Source organism: Mauremys reevesii, linkage group 23 (assembly GCF_016161935.1).
Source record: "Mauremys reevesii isolate NIE-2019 linkage group 23, ASM1616193v1, whole genome shotgun sequence".
Lineage (NCBI taxonomy): Eukaryota > Metazoa > Chordata > Testudines > Geoemydidae > Mauremys > Mauremys reevesii.
In genome coordinates, this window is record NC_052645.1 from 23578153 (window position 1) to 23597941 (window position 19789).

The following is a 19789-nucleotide window of genomic DNA, read 5'->3' on the forward strand; positions in this document are numbered from 1 at the left end:
TGAGGAGGCGCGGGGGTGAAGCACTCCCAGGGGAAAATAAAGCTTAGCGGCTATGATAGGTGGGGAAAACAAGCAGAGGATTTTTTTCCGACAGCCACTTGCTAGTAGGTGGCGTGTGTGATGGAGACTTTATGGAGTACACAGCAATTTCTTTGCCTTACTGGCTTTGATTTTTTATTTCAGTAATTTTTATCCCTATGGTACGGCTTATAAATGCTACATAACATCAAATCACTTATTTTGTAGTAAATATATATAAAGCAGCCAAAAAAATGCTCATGAATCAGGATAATAATATGGAAAGTAACACTTGACATTAAAGTGAAGAGATTTGGTTTTATTAGTAAATATTTACGCGCCCAAGAATAAAAACTTTCACAGAAGTTTCAAATTATTAATAATATGCTTATAAAATACCTTTCAAACTAAACTTGTTTTCAAGCAATAGCCAAAGGTCTCTGTTTATGCATTTCAAACAATAATTACCCTCTATTTAACTGATGTCTAATGTGAGGCTTTAAAATGTCTCTTTGAATTAAAATATAGTCTCCCATGCTCCAGGCAGGATCTAGCTGCTCTGGGAGAGGAGCTGTGTGCCCCCATGTCACCCAGGGGATCTGTGTGCCCCCATGTCACACACACACACCCTGGTCTCCCATGGCCTGAGCAAGATCTGTCTGCCTATGTCCATGGTCCCTGCCATACTGGAAAGGAGCCATATGGCCTGCCAGGCTCAGGGAGCCATTCCTCACACCCTCCATCTTCGTAGAGAGTTTGGGGAGACTTTATTGCTGTAACTGAGTCACAGTGTGAGTGGCCAGTTGCTTGTCTATGGGGCCGTGAGGTCTGGGACCAAAAAGAGTGGACTGGACATAACTTTGGGCTGAGAAGAAGTGGGGCTGGGACTAGAGATTCCTAGATCTACACTATCACCCCACAGCTCCCTTACTGCAGCACCCAAAATCCTCGCTCAGGGTCCAGGTCTCATTGTACTCGGCACTGCACGGACGATCAGAGAGACAGAGGGATGTATATGGAGCTAGATGAGCGTGTAAGGCATGCAGATGGGTGGAGGGGTGTATATGGCATATAGTGGGACATATGGAGGGCTGAAGGGTTGGACAGACGGCAGAAGGGATGGATGGTGATGTCACAGTCCGGCAGTTTGGTGTGTTCAGCTCATGGCTGCTGGCCCTGTCACCTCCGGGGCCCCATTTCCTGCACCATCTCTGACTCTCACTCTAACTCTTGCAGCCCACACCCAGCAGAGCCTGGCTCTGCAAGAGTACACTGGTGCTACTTCCAGTGCATACACCCATTGCACAACCTGCGGCTTGAGGATGGACAAGCATGCAGGCTCCCAGCTGCTGAGCCACTTCCTCCAAAGCCTGCCATAGAGGAGCAAGACCCTGTCTGGGGGATCCCTCATCCCTCTTCACATCCTGCAGCCAGAGCCTGCTCAGCACAGGGACTGGGCCAGCAAACCCTACCTGCCCCATCCAGCCTCCCGCTGGAGCCACACCCTAAGGCCCAGCTGAGCCTGGCAGCCAGCGACCCAAACATGTAGAGACCCTGGTGACTCAGGAAGGGGAATGTGCCTCATCTTCTCTGTAGCACCATGGCACTGTTACGCCATAGTGACTACCTGCAGGGCACAAAACTGGCTCAGTGGGGTGGGCAAAGCTGGGATGGGGATGTAGCATTACAAGCTGCACGGCGTACCAATTTCCTACCGCTAGCAGTTACTGACACCTAGTTTTGTTTTGTTTTGTTTTTGTTTTGCTGTCCTGTCACCATCTGCTACACCCATAATTTCCCATTCCTGGGTCTAGGGGTAGGGATCTGTGGCAGATGGGTTGAACCTTGTCACAATTTCTACTTTTGTGAAATCTCTATTTTAAATTGGGACACTCATAAAATTAGATTTTTTCTAATTTAATACTTTTTTTAAAAATTAGAAAAATCTTGTTTTACTTGTATCCAAATTTTAAAAAGATTTCAGAGCAGTAGCCAATTGTGACAGGAGGAGCCACTCTCAGCACCTCCCCGGTCCAGAGGTAGCCATTCATGACAACCAGCAATTCAGGCACCAATGAAAACATAGGATCATAAAATGTTTTTAATAATGTGTTAAAAATAGTAAATGACAGTCACAATAAAAACACAGGGAATGTTACAAGAGTAAGATGACTGAGGTTTTTTTTGAAAAGTAAAGAATGAAAAGGTGTGAAACTACATTGACAGGAGATTACAGGAAAGGGAGCCAATTCAGGCAATCAGAACAACAGAGAAGACCAATTTGTGACCATCCCTATGGTGATGTGTCATTTGTATGTAAACACCTCTCTGTATGTATAAATATCTCCTGTCTGTGTGTTCCATTCTATGCATCCGAAGAAGTGAGCTTTAGCTCACGAAAGCTCATGCTACAATAAATTTGTTAGTCTTTAAGGTGCCACAAGTACTCCTGTTTTTTTTTTGCGGATACAGACTAACACGGCTGCTACTCTGAAACCTGAATAAAGAGAGTGTTTAAGGATGGGAGTGTATGGGGGGGAGGGAGGAAGCTCACAACATCATTTCAGAGAGGGCAGAGCAGCCTTGTCTAGCCATTGCCCTGCCCCCGCCCTTCCCCCGCCTGCCTTCTGCCCTTTTTACTGCACATGTTCAGCTCACTCCTTGCACTTCCCTGGAAATTGCCAGACAACGAACAGGCCAGGGATGGGGAGAATTCCTGCTCCAATCCAAAATTGCTGGGTACCCCAGCCTGGCTGGAGTTGGTGTGATATCCTAGCAGAGTCAGTTTTTCTCCCTGATGGATTATGATTTTCCCCATTGCAGTTAGTTGCACTTTATCTGCTTCCTAACAGCCCCTCAGTAGGTTCTCTAGGCGACATCTCATTGCTTCACATAAACGTTGCTTCCCTTTGGGTCTGTATGTTCTGGAGTATTTACTATCTAATCCTAATCCCTAAAGGTAATCCTAAACCTCGCATTAAGCACTACCCTCTAACCCTCAAACCTGCCTCACAGAACCCTAACCCCTCGCCTCCCCGTAATCCAAATCTCCCTCTCAACCCCTAACCCTTTCCAAACCTAATCCACACCCTACACCTAACTCCTGTTTACCCTCACCCTAATCCAACCCCTAGACCCTGACCCTGTAATCCCAACGTTAAACCCCCGTTTCCCCCCTCCATGGGTGGCACCAGCCTCTTCCCAGTGAGGGGACTGAGGTAGGCTAGACAGAAAATTGGGGACCAGCACCCCCCCCCCTTGCAAGGGCAGCTCTAGCTTTTTTGGCGCCCCAAGCACGGCAGGCAGGCTGCCTTCAGCGGCTTGCCCGCAGGAGGTCCGCGGTCCTGTGGCTTCAGCGTTTCTGCTGCCGAGTTGCCGCTGAATCCGTGGGACCGGCGGACTCCCGCAGGCAAGCCGCCGAAGGCTGCCTGACTGCCGCCCTCGCAGGGACCAGCAGGGCGCCCCCGCGGCTTCTGCCCCAGGCACGCACTTGGTGAGCTGGTGCCTGGAGCCGCCGCTGCCCCCTTGCCACAAGGCCCCAACCATCTCTATCACTCTGCTCCCTGCCTCCTGCCCCGCCCCCCGCATTGCCCTCCTCCTGGGCGGGTGGCGGCTGGGCCGGCCAGTGGGGGGTGACAGATGCGCTGGCTGGTGCCAGCACCCAGATGGTGCTGGGCTGCTCCCATCTCCTCCTGCTGCGGCTCTTGGCCCTGGGACTGCGGCTGCCCCTCAGCTTCCTGCCGCCCTTCAACTCCTTGCAGCCCCCAAGAGCCGCCCGGGCAGGGGAACCTGGCTCTGGCAGAGCCCTCAGGGAGCATCGGCCCCGGGCAGCAGGCCCAGGAGCCTGGGGCAGAGTGGGTCTGTTTGGGTCGCTGTGGGGCACCGTGAACCCGCCGCCTGAGTGACACCTGGTGGTCAGTCGAGGTAATGCACAGAGCGTGTTTCCATTGGCACAGCAGTGACACCTGGTGGCCCATATGGTTATTGCATGGAAGGTGTTTCTCTTGGAGCAGCAGTGACACCCAATGGCCAGTTAGAGTAATACACAAAGCATGTTTCCCTTGGCACACCAGTGACACCTGGTGGCCCATATGGTTATTGCACAGAAGGTGTTTCTCTTGGCGCAGCAGTGACACCCAATGGCCAGTTAGAGTAATACACAAAGCATGTTTCCCTTGGCACACCAGTGACACCTGGTGGCCCATCCAGGTATTGCGCAGAAGATGTTTCCCGTGAAGCAGCAGTGACACCCGGTGGCCACTCGAGGTAATGCACAGACTGTAGCTCCCATCAAGCTACGGTGACACCCGATGGCCAGTCGAGGTAATGCACAGACTGTATCTCCCATCAAGCAGTAGTGACACCCGATGGCCAGTCGAGGTAAGGCACAGAGCATGTTTCCCTTGGCATAGCAGTGACACCTGGTGGCCTATATGGGTATTGCACAGAAGGTGTTTCCCCTTGAAGCAGCAGTGTCAGCCTGTGGCCATTCCGGGTAATGCAGAGTATGTCGCCTTGGCACAGCAGTGACACCTGGTGGCCTATATGGGTATTGCGCAGAAGGTGTTTCTCTTGGGGTAGCAGTGACACCCGGTGGCCAGTCAGGGTAATGCACGGAGTATGTTTCCCTTAGCATAGCAGTGACACCTGGTGGCCAATCTGGGTATTGCACAGAAGGTGTTTCCCATGAAGCAGCAGTGACACCCGGTGGCCAGTCGAGGTAATGCACAGACTGTATCTCCCATCAAGCAGCAGTGACACCCGATGGCCAGTCGAGGTAATGCACAGAGCATATTTCCCTTGGCACAGCAGTGACACCTGGTGGCCTGTCCAGGTATTGCTCAGAAGGTGTTTCCCATGAAGCAGCAGTGACACCTGGTGGCCAGTCGAGGTAATGCACAGACTGTAGCTCCCATGAAGCAGCAGTGACACCCGGTGGCCAGTCGAGGTAATGCACAGAGCATATTTCCCTTGGCGCAGCAGTTACACCTGGTGGCCTATATGGGTATTGCACAGAAGGTGTTTCCCTTGGCGCAGCAGTGACACCTAGTGGCCTGTCCAGGTATTGCGCAGAAGGTGTTTCCCGTGAAGCAGCAGTGTCACCCTGTGGCCATTCCGGGTAATGCAGAGTATTTCGCCTTGGAGCAACAGTGACACCCGGTGGCCAGTCGCGGTAAGGCACGGAGCATGTTTCCCTTGGCACAGCAGTGACACCTGGTGGCCTGTCCAGGTATTGCGCAGAAGGTGTTTCTCGTGAAACAGCAGTGCCACCCGGTGGCCAGTCGAGATAATGCACAGACTGTATCGCCCATCAAGCAGCAGTGACACCCGATGGCCAGTCGAGGTAATGCACAGAGCAAGTTTCCCTTGGCACACCAGTGACACCTGGTGGCCAGTCTGGGTATTGCACAGAAGGTGTTTCCCTTGGCACAGCAGTGACACCTGGTGGCCTTTCCAGGTATTGCGCAGAAGGTGTTTCTCGTGAAACAGCAGTGACACCCGGTGGCCAGTCAGGGTAATGCACCGAGTATGTTTCCCTTAGCATAGCAGTGACACCTGGTGGCCAGTCTGGGTATTGCACAGAAGGTTTTTCCCTTGGCGCAGCAGTGACACCCGGTGGCCTGTCCGGGTATTGCACAGACTGTATCTCCCATCAAGCAGCAGTGATACCCGATGGCCAGTCGAGGTAACGCACAGAGCATATTTCCCTTGGCGCAGCAGTTACACCTGGTGGCCTATATGGGTATTGCACAGAAGGTGTTTCCCTTGGCGCAGCAGTGACACCTGGTGGCCTGTCCAGGTATTGCGCAGAAGGTGTTTCCCGTGAAGCAGCAGTGTCACCCTGTGGCCATTCCGGGTAATGCAGAGTATTTCGCCTTTGAGCAACAGTGACACCCGGTGGCCAGTCGCGGTAAGGCACAGAGCATATTTCCCTTGGCACAGCAGTGACACCTGGTGGCTTATATGGGTATTGCAGAGAAGGTGTTTCTCTTGGTGCAGCAGTGACACCCGGTGGCCAGTCAGGGTAATGCACCGAGTATGTTTCCCTTAGCATAGCAGTGACACCTGGTGGCCAGTCTGGGTATTGCACAGAAGGTGTTTCTCGTGAAACAGCAGTGACACCCAGTGGCCAGTGAGAGTAATGCACAAAGCATGTTAGGGGGTTTCTGAGAGGCACAGATACCAATGTCCAGGCTGTAGGGGTCCCTTGGGACTTACGCAGTTCGTGGGGGGGGCACAGATACCTATGTCTAAGCTTTAGGGGTCCCTGGGGGTCTTAGGGGGTTGTGGGGGCAGAGATAGCTACGTCCAGGCTGTAGGGGTCGCAGGGGGCTTAGGGGGTTCGTGGGGGCACAGGTACCTACATCCAGGCTGTATGGGTCCCTGCGGGGCTTATGGGTTTTTGGGGAGCACATATTCCTACATCCAGGCTATTGGGGTCCCACTGGGGCTTAGGGGGTTCGTGGGGGGCACAGATACTAACTTCCAGGCTGTAGAGGTCCCTGGGGGGCTTTCGGGGTTTGTGGGGGACACAGATACCGAGGTCCAGGCTGGAGGTGTCTCGGGGGGGCTTATGTGGTTCGGGGAGGGACACTGATACCTATCTCCAGGCTGTAGTGGTCCCTGGGGGGCTTAGGCGGTTTGTGGGGGGCACAGATACTTACGTCCAGGCTGAAGCGGTCCAGGGAGGGGCTTATGGGGTTCGGGGGGGGCTCAGATATCTCTGTCCAGGCTGTAGGGGTCTCGGGTGGGATTAGGGGGTTTGTGGGGGGCTCAGAAACCTACCTCCAGGCTGGAGGGGTCCCTGGAGGTCTTAGGGATTTATGGGGAGCACAGTTACCTATGTCCAGGTTGTAGGGGTCCTGGGGTGGGGCTTAGGGGCTCGTGGGGGGCACATATACCTATATACAAACTGTAAGGATCCCTTGGGAGGTCTTAGGGGGTCCGTTCAGAGCACATATTCCTATGTCTAGGTTGTAGAGTCCCAGGGGCGCTTAGGGGGTTTGTGGGGGTTACAGATACCTATGTCCAGGCTGGAGGGCTCCCTGAGGGGCTTAGGGGGTTTGTGGGAGGCACAGACACATGAGTCCAGGCTGGAGGTGTCCTGGGAGGCTTAGGGGATTTGTGGGGGGCAGAGATACTTATGTCAGCCCATAGGGGTCCAGTGGGGAATTAGGGGCTCGTGGGGGGCACATATACCTATGTCCAGGCTGGAGGGATCCCGGGGGTCTTAGGGGGGTTGTGGGGGGCTCAGATACCTGGGTCCTGGCTGTAGGGGTCCCGGGTGTGCTTATGGGGTTTGGGGGTGCACAGATACCTACGTCCAGGCTGAGGGGAAGCTGGGGGTCTTAGGGGGGTAGTGCGGGCACAGATATCTACGTACAGACAGGAGGGGTCCCGGGGGGCTTTGGGGGTTTATGTGGGGGACAGATAGCGTCATCCAGGCTGTAGAGATCCTTGGGAGGCTTACGGGGTTTGTGGGGGGCACTGATACCTACATCCAGGTTGGAGGGATCCCGGGAGGGATTAGTGAGTTTCTGGAGGGCAGAGATACCTACGTCCAGACTGTAGGGTTCCCTTGGTTTCTTAGGGGGTCGTGGGGGGTACAGATACCTACGTCCACCTGTAGGGGTCCAGGGGGGCACAGGAGGTTCGTGGGGGGGCACAAATACCTATGTACCTGGCAGCCCCCCCGAGCCTCGTCATCCCCGGATTCCTCCCCTCCGAGTCTCCTCTTACCTTGGGCTCTGGCTGGCTGATTGAATCAGACTGCAGCTCAGCCTGCCAGAGCTCAAGGTAAGACGAGACTGGGAGGGGAGACTCTGGGGATGACGAGGCTCGGGGGGGAGAGGAATTGGTGGTGACGAGGTTCGGGGGGGCTGCGGGGCAAACCCGGGGGGAAGGTAGCACTGGGGCAAAGGACGCTGGGCTCTGCAGCTGTCTCCCAGCAGCAGCCGCCGCCCCCGCTGCAGGGGAATCAGACCTGGCAGCCTGCGGAGCCCAAGGTAAGATGGGGAGGGGAGGAATCAGAGAGTGTTGGGGCTGGGGAGGGGGAAGAAATCGGGGGATGACGTGGCTCGTGGGGGGAGGAATTGGGGGGTGATCAGGCTGGGAGAGGGATGGGATCCCCGGGGGGGGGGGGCAGTGAGTTCCCTGTCTGTATGTTCTCAGTAATAGCAGCTGTTCCCCTAGCAAAACCCTCCCCTCTACGTTCCCTTTCTAGTTTTGCCTCATTTGCTCCAGTCTCTAGTTCTGTTTTTAAAGCCGATATGATCGATCCATGTCAATTTCTCTCTCCGCCATCGGTGGTTTTTACACAGTTCTGCAGACGGCCCCAGTCTCCAGCTGTTCAATCCTTCACCGGGGGATTTAATAGTGGGGGTCCCAGCCAGAGCCCCCAGCCCCCGCTGGGGGGAGGGGAGCAGGGCAGGATGACGCAGGGGCTTGTGGGAGTTGTAGTGCGCCCCGGTCTACAACTCCCATCAGTCCCCGCAGACCCAGAGGGCGGGGCCTGGAGCGGAAGTGACGACAGCGGTCTGGAGGCCGCCCGTGATAAGCGGGGGACTTGGGTGCGTTGGGCGCGAGGCGCTGCGGCCCCGGGATGTGGGGCCGCCGCAGTGACCCCCGCCCCCGCCTCCCCCATCACCCCCAGCGCGCCTTTCCTCCCCCCCGTCCAGCCACAGCCCCCTCCATCTCCACCGCTTCCCTCACCCACCCAGTGCCGAGGGGGAGGCTGGGAGGCCCCCCCAGCCTCCCCCTGGCACCCCCCGCATCCCTTACCCAGCCTTTTTCCTCCCTTCCACCACAACCTGCACCCCACTCTGTCCCTAGATCTGTGGGCCCCCCAGTGCCCTTTTCTCCTTTGTCCAGCATTCCCTAACCTGCACCCCCATTCCTCCCTCCACCCATGGGGCCCCTCAGCCCTTCTCTCTCCTTCCTGCCCAACACTCACCCTTCATAGCACACGGGCAGGCGAGCTAGGGGACGAAACCCGTGGGGAGCAGTGGATTGTAGAGTGGAGCGGTGACTGATAGTGTGGGCTCAGTCTCTGTTCCTCAACTGGGGCGGCTGTAGATGGGATGGGAGAGGGAGGCAGGGAGGAGGTGTCACGGAGTGTGGGGGGAGTCAGGGTCCTGCACCCCCGGCTTTCTGCGATTCGCCAGGACTCTCAGCCAGCCAGTAAAGCAGAAGGTTTATTTAGATGACAGGAACACAGTCCAACACAGGTCTTGCAGGCACAGATAACAGGATCCCCCCTGTTAGGTCCATCTTGGGGCCCCGGAAGCCCCACAGCCCCCACTGGGGGATCAGAGCCCTGTCTGTCCTTCCCTTCCTTCCCCAGCCAGCTCCAGTCTGCCCAACCCCCTCCAGCCCCTCCTCTCTGCTCAGCCCCTTTCCCGGGCCAGGAGGTCACCTGACCCCTTTGTCTCCAACACCTTCAGCCGGCACCTTTGCAGAGGAGGGCCCAGGCCATCAGTTGCTAGGAGACAGAGTGTCAGGCATTCAGGTGCCCTGGCCTTTTGCTTTGCTAGACACTTAAGAACCGCATAGGGGACACTGAGGCACCAACACAGCATTCCCAGACCCCAGTAAGAACAGTCCCACTTCGTCACAGGAGGCTGTTAATAGAGCTTTGTGTAGTGATAGTTCCTGCTTGTCTTTATTAGTTTGCAGAGGAATTGTCCAGGAGCTGGAGCTGGAGGAGAAACTGGAAGAAGTGAACCTGAGCAGCCTGGACATCCTTGTAAGCAGAGATGAAGAGTCCTCAGCTTTCTGCCTTCTCCATGACTGGCTGTGAGTGAACAATTATGGCCTCTATCCCTCATCCGTACCACTCAAGTTTTCTTCAGAGGCCGTAAGCCTCCTTGTTGGCCATGGGGCTCTGTGGGATTATGACCAAGGGAAGGGACAACAGTCTCCTCTGCTCAGTGACTGTCTTGGATGCAGGTGCAACAGGCTGCTTAACATATGAAGGTAAGAATGGCCAGACTGGGTCAGATCAAAGGTCCATGTAGCCTAGTATCCTGTCTACTGACAGTGGCTAATGTCAGGTGCCCCAGAAGGAATGAACAGAAGGGAACAGCAGCCAGCAAACAGAGCTGTAAACAGGGGAGTTTCACTGGGAGTTCTGTTGGAGGAGCAGGTTTTTGTATTTTGTGGAGTTTGTATGTGTGCAGGCTGGTAGGGGCAGGGTGCTGGGGGAGAAGCTGAGCCCTGCTTAGGGGCCGGGGCTTATCTGCCTAGGGGTCTGTAGTGAGTGGGTGTGGCTCCCTTCCTGCCCAGCAGAGGGAGTGCCCTTGCAGACACCCAAGTGGGTGGAGCCACCACCACCTGTCCCCGCCCCCTGGAAGTCAAGGGGCAGGACAGGAAGTAGAAAAGCAGGCTGCCAGAGCTCACTCAGGGCCTGGTGGCTGGAGGAAGCAGAGGTGCTACCAAGAGCTCGCGACTGGGATCCCTCCAGGGCCTGAGGCAGCTGTCCTGACTGGCCGGAGCCTCCCTGGCCCTGCTGCTACCCGGAGGAGCTGCCTGAGCACACCTGGCCCGACTTCCCTGAGGATCTGCTGGAGCTGCCACCAAGCCCTGGCCGAGAGGAGCCTATGCTGATTGACTGGCCTGGACCCGGTGCAAGTGACGAGGTAGGCCCTGAGCGGGAAAGTGGAAGCAGCCCGGGGGTAGCTGACCCCTGTCAGGCTGCAGACACGGAGGTACCGATTGTCAGTGTGTTGCGGTCAGGACCCCACTGACCAGCAGCGGTGATAGTGGCTGCTAGGGCCCCGGGCTGGGACACAGTGGAGTGGGTGGGCCTGTGTCTCCCCTGCCACTTCACTCGCGGGTGGCAGTTTTCCCCCTCACCCAATGCTCTGGTCTAAGGACCTGGGCCTATATAACGACTGTTTGCTGCTGGGCCCCTGCACCACAGGGCCTGGGCCCCCTCATTGTACTGTTTGCTGCTGCACAGCCCATTGTAACAGCGGATGCGGAAAGAGTGGGTGTGGCTCCCCTCCTGCCTCAGGAGGGTCGAGCCCCGGCCCAACCGATTACAGGTAGCCAGCCAGCCAGGCAGTAGCATAGACAGCTGCAGCTGCACAGCAACCAGCAAACAGAGCTGTAAACAGGGGAGTTTCACTGGGAGTTTTCAGGGGGAGTTTTCAGGGGAGACTTAGACCTAGGCAGAAGAACTGTCAGGCTAGTGAAGGGAGGGGTTGGTGGTCTGCCATTTTTTGGGGTCAGGAAGGAATTTTCTTCCAGGGCAGATTGGCAGAGGCCCTGGAGGTTTTTCGCCTTCCTCTGCAGCATGGGGCACTGGTCACTTGCTGGAGGATTCTCTGCAGCTTGAGGTCTTCAAACTGCGATTTGGGGACTTCAATAATTCAGACAGAGCCTAGGGGTTTGTTATAGAAGTGGATGGGTGAGATTCTGTGGCCTGCGTTGTGCAGGAGGTCAGACGAGATGATCATAATGGTCCCTTCTGACCTTAAAGTCTGAGTCTATGAACAGGGAATTACCAAGTGATCCATCCACTGTCACCCATTCCCAGCTCCTGGCAAACAGAGGCCAGGGACATGATCCCTGCTCATCCTGACTCATAGCCGTTGATGGACTCATTCTCCATGAATTGACAGTAACTCTCCACTTAACATCCTCTCGCTTAACATTGTTTCAATCTTAGGTCCCTGCTCAATTACAGAACATGCTGTATTTAAAGTTGTGCAATGCTTTGCTATAATGGCGTTTGGCTGCCTGCTTTGTCCACAGTCGGCAGCCCCCCATCAGCTCTCCTATGCCCCCCCAGCACTTCCCGCCTGCCAGCAGACCCCACGGATCAGTGTCTTCCCCCATGGCCTCCTACCTGTGGCAATCAGCTGGCTTGTGGGGGACGGGGAGTGAAGACTCGTTGTGCAGGCTCCCCCTCCCTCCCCTGCTTCCAAATGCCGCAAGCCAGCTGATTGCTGCAGGCAGGAGTGAGGAGCTGGTGTGTGAAGTAAAGGGGAAGGAGGGGGGAGGAAGACGCAGATTAAGGGTGGGGGTTTGGGGGAAGAGGCGGCAGAGGGTTGAGGCCCCCGACCCTGGTGCTTGCAGAGAGGGGAAGCTGCCGCTGCTCCTGTGCAACGTGCTTCTGCTAGCCTACAGCACCTTCAGCCTCCTTGCCTGCCTCATCTCCAGTGCCAGTGGGCTGTGCCCGTGTGGGGTAAGGCGGGGGCACCCCCCAACTATAGTACTGTACTGTAGGGCAAAAAATAATTCCCTGCAGCGTAACCCCCCATTTACATTCATTCTTATGGGGAAATTGGACTCGCTTAACATCGTTTCACTTAAAGTCGCATTTTTCAGGAACATAACGAGAACGTTAAGTGAGGAGTTACTGTACCTAGTTCTTGAACCCCATTATAGTCTTGGCTTTCACAGCATTCTCTGGCCAGGAGCTCCAAAGGCTGAGTATGCGTTGCGTGCTTTTTAATTGTATCTATAAAGGTGTAATGGGAGAAGAAGAACCTACACAAGACTGCAGATTCCAATGATAACTTATGTTTTTCCCTCTTGTGTTGTGCTTAGTACCACGGAGAAAGAAGTGAAGGGTAAGAGCCCACCCCAATTGTGAGATGGAAGGCGCCCAAGAGCCGTGAGACAGTGAGCGTTGTGGATTCCAGGCTATGCAGATGCCATGAAGCTGGGAGTGGAGCAGACGTCACCATCAGTGAGATAAGTGTCTAGTTTGGTGAGGACTCTTGTAACGGTCCACCTGCCTCCAGGCCAGGACTTGTCGTTAGCTGGGGCTGAGTTTGTAGGAAAAGGTTCCTGAATAGCTGTAGTTACGAGGGAGACAAGGTCCCCATTTTCAGGGGCTGGTCATTTCTCTGTCCACAAGCAGTGTGTTCTCTGCAGCAGAAGGTTGGATCCAGGGGGATGACTCCAGCTGGTGAGTTTCTTGACTTCCTCCCATGTTTTTCTCTCTCTCCCTCCTCTAATGTGTTGGCCAACACATTCTCTGTCTGTCTCTCTCTCTCTCTCTCTCTGTCCTTGCCTCTCCTTGTCCTGTCTTCTTTCGTAGGACCTGGGCAGGTGTGGTAGCTTTGCATCCCCACAGGCTAGGTCTTGGAAGCGATTTACAAGTAGGAGGGGACCAAAATCACACAGGGTGGTGGGCACTAGAGTGCAGCGGTGACTGTGGGTGTTGACTGAATCTCTGCTGTAGTGGGGCTGATGTGGATGGCATGGGACAGGGAGGTAGGGATGAGGGCAAGATTTCATGCACCAGTTGAATTTTGTGTAGTGATGGCTTTTTCTTGGGTTACGTACTGCGTTTGCAGAGGAATCATCCAGGAGCAGCAGCCGGAGGAGAAATTGGCAGAAGTGGACCTGAGCCGCCTGGAAATCCTCTTAAGTGGAGATCAACAGTCCTCAGCTTTCTGCCTCCCACATAACTGCCTGTGAGTAAGAGGTCAGGGCTTGGAATTCCTCATCTGTACTCACTGCAATTTTCTTCACACTCTGTTTGCTTCCTCATTGTCTATGGGGCTCTGTGTGATTAAGGCTTGAAGGGACCAGAGTCTCTAGATCTCTCCTGGCGTCTGCAGTCTGGGACTGTGGTGGGCCCGCTGTGCACCCCTGACTCTCGCCCCCCTTTGCCTCTTATTGCTTCTCGTAGCTTCTTGCTTCCAGCAAGAAGTCACAAGCCAAAAACATGCTTTTCCCCACAGGTGTGGTGTGTGTGACCAGAGTGTGCTGTGCAGAGTGACTGTTTTAAGGTGTCATTCCAAGGGTTGCTTTCTACTTGTAGTCCTAAAGGTGTGATGAGATGAGGGTTCAGGGCAGAGCCTCGCTGTGTGGGAGAGGCGAAAAGTAGAGCCTCCCCAACATTGCCCACTGAGATGGTAACTTATTTGTTTTTTCCCCTCGTGCTGGGTTTAGTACCAAGGGAAAAGAAGTCACGTGTCAGTGTCTACTGCCTTCATGCCATGGAAAGCGAGCGAGAGCGATAGGACCCCAAGAACTACTGATGCCAAGGAAAAGCTGTCCTACTGGGAGTGGAACAGTAGCCACTCTCAATGAGAACTGTCTGTTTTGGTGATTGCTCTGCTCACGGCCCTGCCTGCTCCTGGTAGGGACGCCACATTAGCTGGGGCTGGGTTTGTAAGAAAATGTTCTTGGCTAGCTGTGGTTAGGAAGGGCACAAGGTCCCCATTTTCAGAGGCTGCTCACTTCTCTGGCCAGGAGCGGCGAGTTCTCTGCAGCAGAAGGTTGGATCCAGGAGGATGACTGCAGGTGGTGAGTTGCTTGCCTTCCACCCGTGTTTTTTTTTTCTCTCTCTCTCTGTCTGTCCTCTAGTATGTTGGCCAACACACACCCTCTCTCTGTCTGTCTCTTTCTCTCCCTCTCTCTCTCTGTCCTTACCTTTCCTTGCGCCATTTCCCTTCATAGGACACGGGCAGGGTGCTAGGTGTGCATCCTCACAGGCTAGGTTTTGGGAGCCATGGAGAAGGAAGAGCAGAGAAAAATCATGAGGGGCAGTGGGTGCTGAAGTGGAGGGGTGACTCTGATTTTGAGTCGGGCTCAGGTAGATGAGAAGGGAGAGGAAGGCAGGGATGAGGGCAAGATTTCATGCATGAATAGAACTTTTTGTACTGATGGCTCATGCGTGGGTTTTGCAGGTGCACTTCCAGAGGAAGTGTCCAGGAGCCCCAGCCCGAGGAGAAGCTGGCAGAAGTGGACCTGATCAGCCTGAACATCCTTCTAAGCAGACATGAGCAGTCCTCAGCTTTCTGCCTCCCGCGAACTGGCTGTGAGTAAGAGGTCATGCGCTGAAATCCCTCATCTTGTACTCTCACTGTAGTATTCTCTTCTACAGCCCGTGTGCTCCTCGTTGGGTAGTGGGGCTCTGTGGTATTAAGGCTGGGAGGGGGCCAGAGTCTGCCAGCAGAGTGACTGTCGGGTGCCGTTGCAAGGGGTGCTGGTTGCAATGCTAAAGCGTATAATGGGAAGAGGTTGAGGGGCAGAGGCCAAAGCATGCGGGAGCGTTGAAGCGGAAGAGCCGAAGACAGCTATATGAGTCTAAGGTGGTAACTGATCTGTTTTTCCCTCGGTGCTGGGCTTAGTACTGTGGAAAATAAGTCACGTGCCAGCTAAATCTACACGCCTCACAAAGCGATGGAAAGCTACAGGAGAGCGACGCGATGGCCGCAGTATTGTTGATGCTTGCACGCAAAAGCCGGGCCCAACTGAGGCAGCGGAAACAGCCGCCACTCTCAATGAGGGATGAAGTGTCTGTTCGGCGTGGTGATTGCTTGCTCACGGCCCTCCCTGCTCCTGGTAAGGATGCCAGCATTAGCTGGGGCTGGGTTTAAAGAAATGCCTGACTAGCCAGGTAGTTACGGGCGGGCACAAGGTCCCCAGCCTTTCAGAGGCTGCTCGCCCTCTGGCCAGGAGCTAAGTAGTTCTCTGCAGCAGAAGGTTGGATCCTTGAGGAGGATGACTCCAGCTGGTGAGTTGCTTCTGCCTTCCTCCCGGTGTTTTTCTCTTCTTTCAATGTGCTACAACAACACTCTCTCTCCCCGTCTCTCTCTCTCTCTGTCGCTTGCCTCTCCTTGTGCCAAGTTTCTTCATAGGGAGCAATGTGGGCAGTGGTGCTAGCTGTGCATCCCCGCAGGCCAGGTCTCAGGAGCCATGAAGAAGTAGGAGAGGGATGAAAATCATGCTGGAATACAGTGGGGTGCAAGAGTGGAACGGTGACTGTCAGTGTGTACTTGGTCTGTATTCATTGATGGATCACGAGTAATAGAGTCTGCAGTGTGTAGTGGATGTCTCAAGTGCTATGGCTTTCAGCCATGCGCTCTAGAGGAAGGCATGGAGCAGAGCAGCAGCTGAAGGAGAAGGTGGCAGACGGACCTGAGCAGCTTGACATTCTTCTGTTGGAGCAGATTAACAGTCCTCAGCTTTCACCTTGCACATAACTGGCTGTGAGTAGTTTATACTGTATTCAAAGCACTGAACTCCTCACTTAAAGTCGCCCATTGATTAACTGTTGTTACGCTAAGTTGATCAGTTAGGAACATGCTCGCTTAACATTGCGCAATGCCCCCTTATAACGCCATGTTTGGCAGATGCCTGGTTTATCCAATCCTTGCAGGAAGAGCAGCCCGCTTCAGCTCGCTGGTGGGGCTTGAACCAGGGTGGACCGGCAGCCCCATCAGCTTCCGCCCCTAAGTTCCCTGCGCGCAGCCACCCAGCAGGCTATCAGTTGCTGGCAGTTCAGCTGTCCCTCCCACTGCCATGTGCTGCTCCTGCCCTCTGCCTTGGAGTTGCTCCCCGAGCCTCCTGCTGCTGTGCAGGGGAAAGGGGGCTAATGTCAGGAGTCCTCCCTCTACTCCTGCCCCCAACTTATCCCTTCTCCATCTAGGAGCAGGGTGGGGACAGGACAGGGCTCAGGGTGGAGAGAGTCTGCTGCCTGCAGCTGCTGGTCTCAACTTCCTGACCTACTTAAAAGGCAATGTCCTTAAAGTGGTGTCAGCGCACTTGAAGGGGCAATGTGCATCTCTCGCTCTCCCTCCCCACCCACAGGGTGTGTCTCTGTCCTCTCTGCCATGCTGTCTCCCTCCCTCCTCCATTCGTGCTGCCTTGTAGAGTGTGAAGTTACATTAACAACAATGCGTTAACCCTTGAGGGTCAGCTGAGTGCTAGTTCATCATTTAGCAGTAAGGCATTCCTGGGAAATATCCCACCCTCTGACTGCACCACCTCAACCAAGCTTCACAATCACATTACTGGTTACAGTATTAAATTGTTTGTTTAAAACTTAGACTTTAATTTCTCATCTTTACTTGCTCTAGTATTGTTCACAGGCCGTGTGCTTCCTCGTTGGGTACAGGACTCTGTGGTATTAAGGCTGAGGCCAGAGTCTGCTGTTCAGAGTGACTGTCGGGTGCTGTGGGCAAGGGCTGCTTTTTGGCTGAAATGCAAAGGTGTCATGGGAAGAGTGTTGAGAGCGGAGCGCCGCCGTGAGGGAGAGGTGAAAAGAAGAGCTAACGCGACGCTGCCCACTTAGATGGTAACTTATTTTTTCCTTGTGCTGGCTTTAGTACCAAGGGAAAAGAAATCAGGCCAGAGTCTCCCTTCATACGTTGGAAAGTGAGCAAAAGTGATCGGACCGCAAGAACTATTGATGCTACGGAAAAACCGCCCAACTGGGAGTGGAATAGCTGCTACCTCAATGATAAGTGCCTGTTTTGGTGATTGTTTCCTGTCTATGGCCCCCTTGCTTCTGGTAGCGATGTCTGCTAGCTGGGGCTGGGTTTGTAAGAAAAGGTCTCCACTAGTAGTTATGAGGAGACAAGGTCCCCATTTTCAGGGGCTCTCAGCCTCTGGCCAGGAGCAGTGTGTCCTCTGCAGCAGAAGGTTAGATCCAGGAGAATGGCTGCAGGTGGAGAGTTGCTTGCCTTCCTCCTGTGTTTTTCTCTCTCTCTCTCTCTCTCTAGTATGTTGGCCAACACACACCCTCTCTATTCTGGCCTTTCCTTATGCTGTCTCCTTCTTAGGACATGGGCAGGTGTGCTAGGTGTGCATCCCCACAGGTTAGGTCTTGGAAGCCCTGGAGTAGTAGGAGGGGACGAAACCATGTTGGGCAGTAGGCGCAAAGTGGAGCGGTGATTGTTGGTGTTAACTCGTCTCTGTTCGCCGAGTGGGGCCATGTAGATGGGATGGAAGAGGAGGCAGGGATGAGGGCAAGATTTCAAGCACCAATAGAGCTGTGTAGTTATGGCTCATGCTTATTTTTGCAGCTGCGCTTGCAGAGGAATTGTCCAGGAGCCCTAGCCGGAGGAGAAACTGCAGAAGTGGATCTGATCAGCTTGGACATCCTTCTAAGGAGACATGAGCAGTCCTCAGCTTTCTGCCTCCTGCATAAATGGCTGTGAGTAAGCGTGAGTGCTTGGAATTCCCATCTGTACTTGTACTTTTATTCACAGGCTGTGTGCTTCCTCGTTGGGTACAAGGCTCTGTGGGATTAAGGTTAGGAGGGCCAGAGTCTCCTGAGAAAGTGACTATTTTGGGTGCCGTTACAATGGGTATCTTCGACTTGCAGTTGTAAAGCAGTAATGGGAGATGGGTTGAGGGTGAAGCTCTGGGATACGGGAGCTGAAATGAAGAGACTACACGACAGTGCAGATGGAGATTTTTGTTTTGTTTTTCCCTCTCTTCTGGATTTGGTACCAAAGGAAAAGAAGTCATGTGCCAGTCTACTGCCCTTATGTGATGGAAAGCGAGAGCGATGAGACCATGAGCATGGTTGATGCCACACAAAAGCCGTCCATCTGGCAGCAGAAGAGCCATCACTGTCAGTGAGATAAGTATCGGTTTTGGTGAGGGCTCTGCTCATGGCCCACAGTGATGCTGGTAGGGATGCCCCGTTAGCTAGGGCTGGGTTTGTAAGAAAAGGTTCCTGACTAGCTGTGGTTGTAAGAGAGACAAGGTTCCCACCTCAGGGGCTGATGATTCCTCTGGTCAGGAGCAGTGTGTCCTAAGCAGCAGAAGGTAGCATCTAGAGGATGACTCTAGGTGTCGAGTTATTTGCCTTCCTCCCATGTTTCTCTGTCTTCTATTGTGTTGGCCAACACTCGCTCTTTCATTCTCCCTTCCTTGCCTTTCCTGGTGCCGTCTCCCACGTAGGATGCGAAAAGGGTGCTAGGTGTGCATCCACACAGTCTGTCTTTGGGACCCATGAAGACTTAGGAGGGTATGAAAATCATGGATATTAGTGGGTGCCACAGTGGAGCAATGTCTGTCGGTGTTGCCGTGGTCTTGAATCATCGCCTGGGGCTGATGTAGACCAAATGAGAGAGGGAGGCAGAGATTACGGCAAGATTTCACAGACCTTCAGAGCTTTGTGTAATGCTGACTCACCCTTGGCTTTTGCAACTGCACTGCAGAGGAATTGTCCAGGAGCGCTGTCTGGAGGAGAGACTCTCAAAAGTGGACCTGAACATCCTTCTAAGCAGACATGAACAGTCCTCAGCTTTCCTGCCTCCTGCATAACTGGCTGTGAGTAAGCGGTCGGTGCCAGTGGAATACCTCATCTATACTGGTGTAGTATTCTTCACAGGCCGTGTGTCTCCTTGTTGGGTGCGGGCCTGTGGTATTAAGGCTGGGAGGGGCTAGAGTTCGCTACGCAGAGTGACTGTCGGGTGCTGCTGCAAGGGCTGCTTTTTGGTTGTAATGCTAAAGGTGTAATGGGAACAGTGTTGAGGGCGGAGCTCCCCCGTTTGGGAGAGGCGAAAAGAAGAGCCAACGTGACATTTGCCTACTGAGATGGTAACTTGCTTGTTTTTCTCCTTGTGCGGGTTTAGTACCAAGGGAAAAGAAGTCACGTATCAGTCTACTGTCCTCATGCGAAGGAAAGCGAGACCGACGAGACCGCGATCATTGTCGAAATCAGGCATTAGCTGTACATCTGGGAGCGGAGCAGTCACCGCTGTCAGTGAGATAAATGTCTGGTTTGGTGAGGGATCTGCTCATGGCCCACCTGGCTCCAGGTAGGGATGCCCCATTAGCTGGGTCTGGGTTTGTAAGAAAAGATTCCTGACTAGCTGCTCTTATGAGGGAGACAAGGTCCCCATTTTCAGGGGTTGGTTATTGGTCTGTTCACATGCAGTGTGTCCTCTGCAGCAGAAGGTTGGATCCAGGGGGGATGAATCCAGCAGGTGAGTTTCTTGCCTTGCTCTTTCTCTCTCTCGGTCTCTGCTCGAGGGTGTTGGCCACCACTCTTCTCTCTGTCTATGTC

At 54.1% G+C, this 19789-nt stretch overlaps 1 long non-coding RNA gene across 1 annotated transcript; it reads left to right on the forward strand.

Annotated features, from left to right (window-relative positions):
* The first annotated feature begins 10487 nt into the window (after positions 1–10487).
* On the forward strand, positions 10488–14184 carry LOC120389300. The gene is made up of 4 exons (XR_005590860.1): positions 10488–10655; positions 12574–12937; positions 13329–13448; positions 13930–14184. It is a non-coding gene; the product is annotated as an uncharacterized LOC120389300 (long non-coding RNA).
* Positions 14185–19789: the final 5605 nt, after the last annotated feature.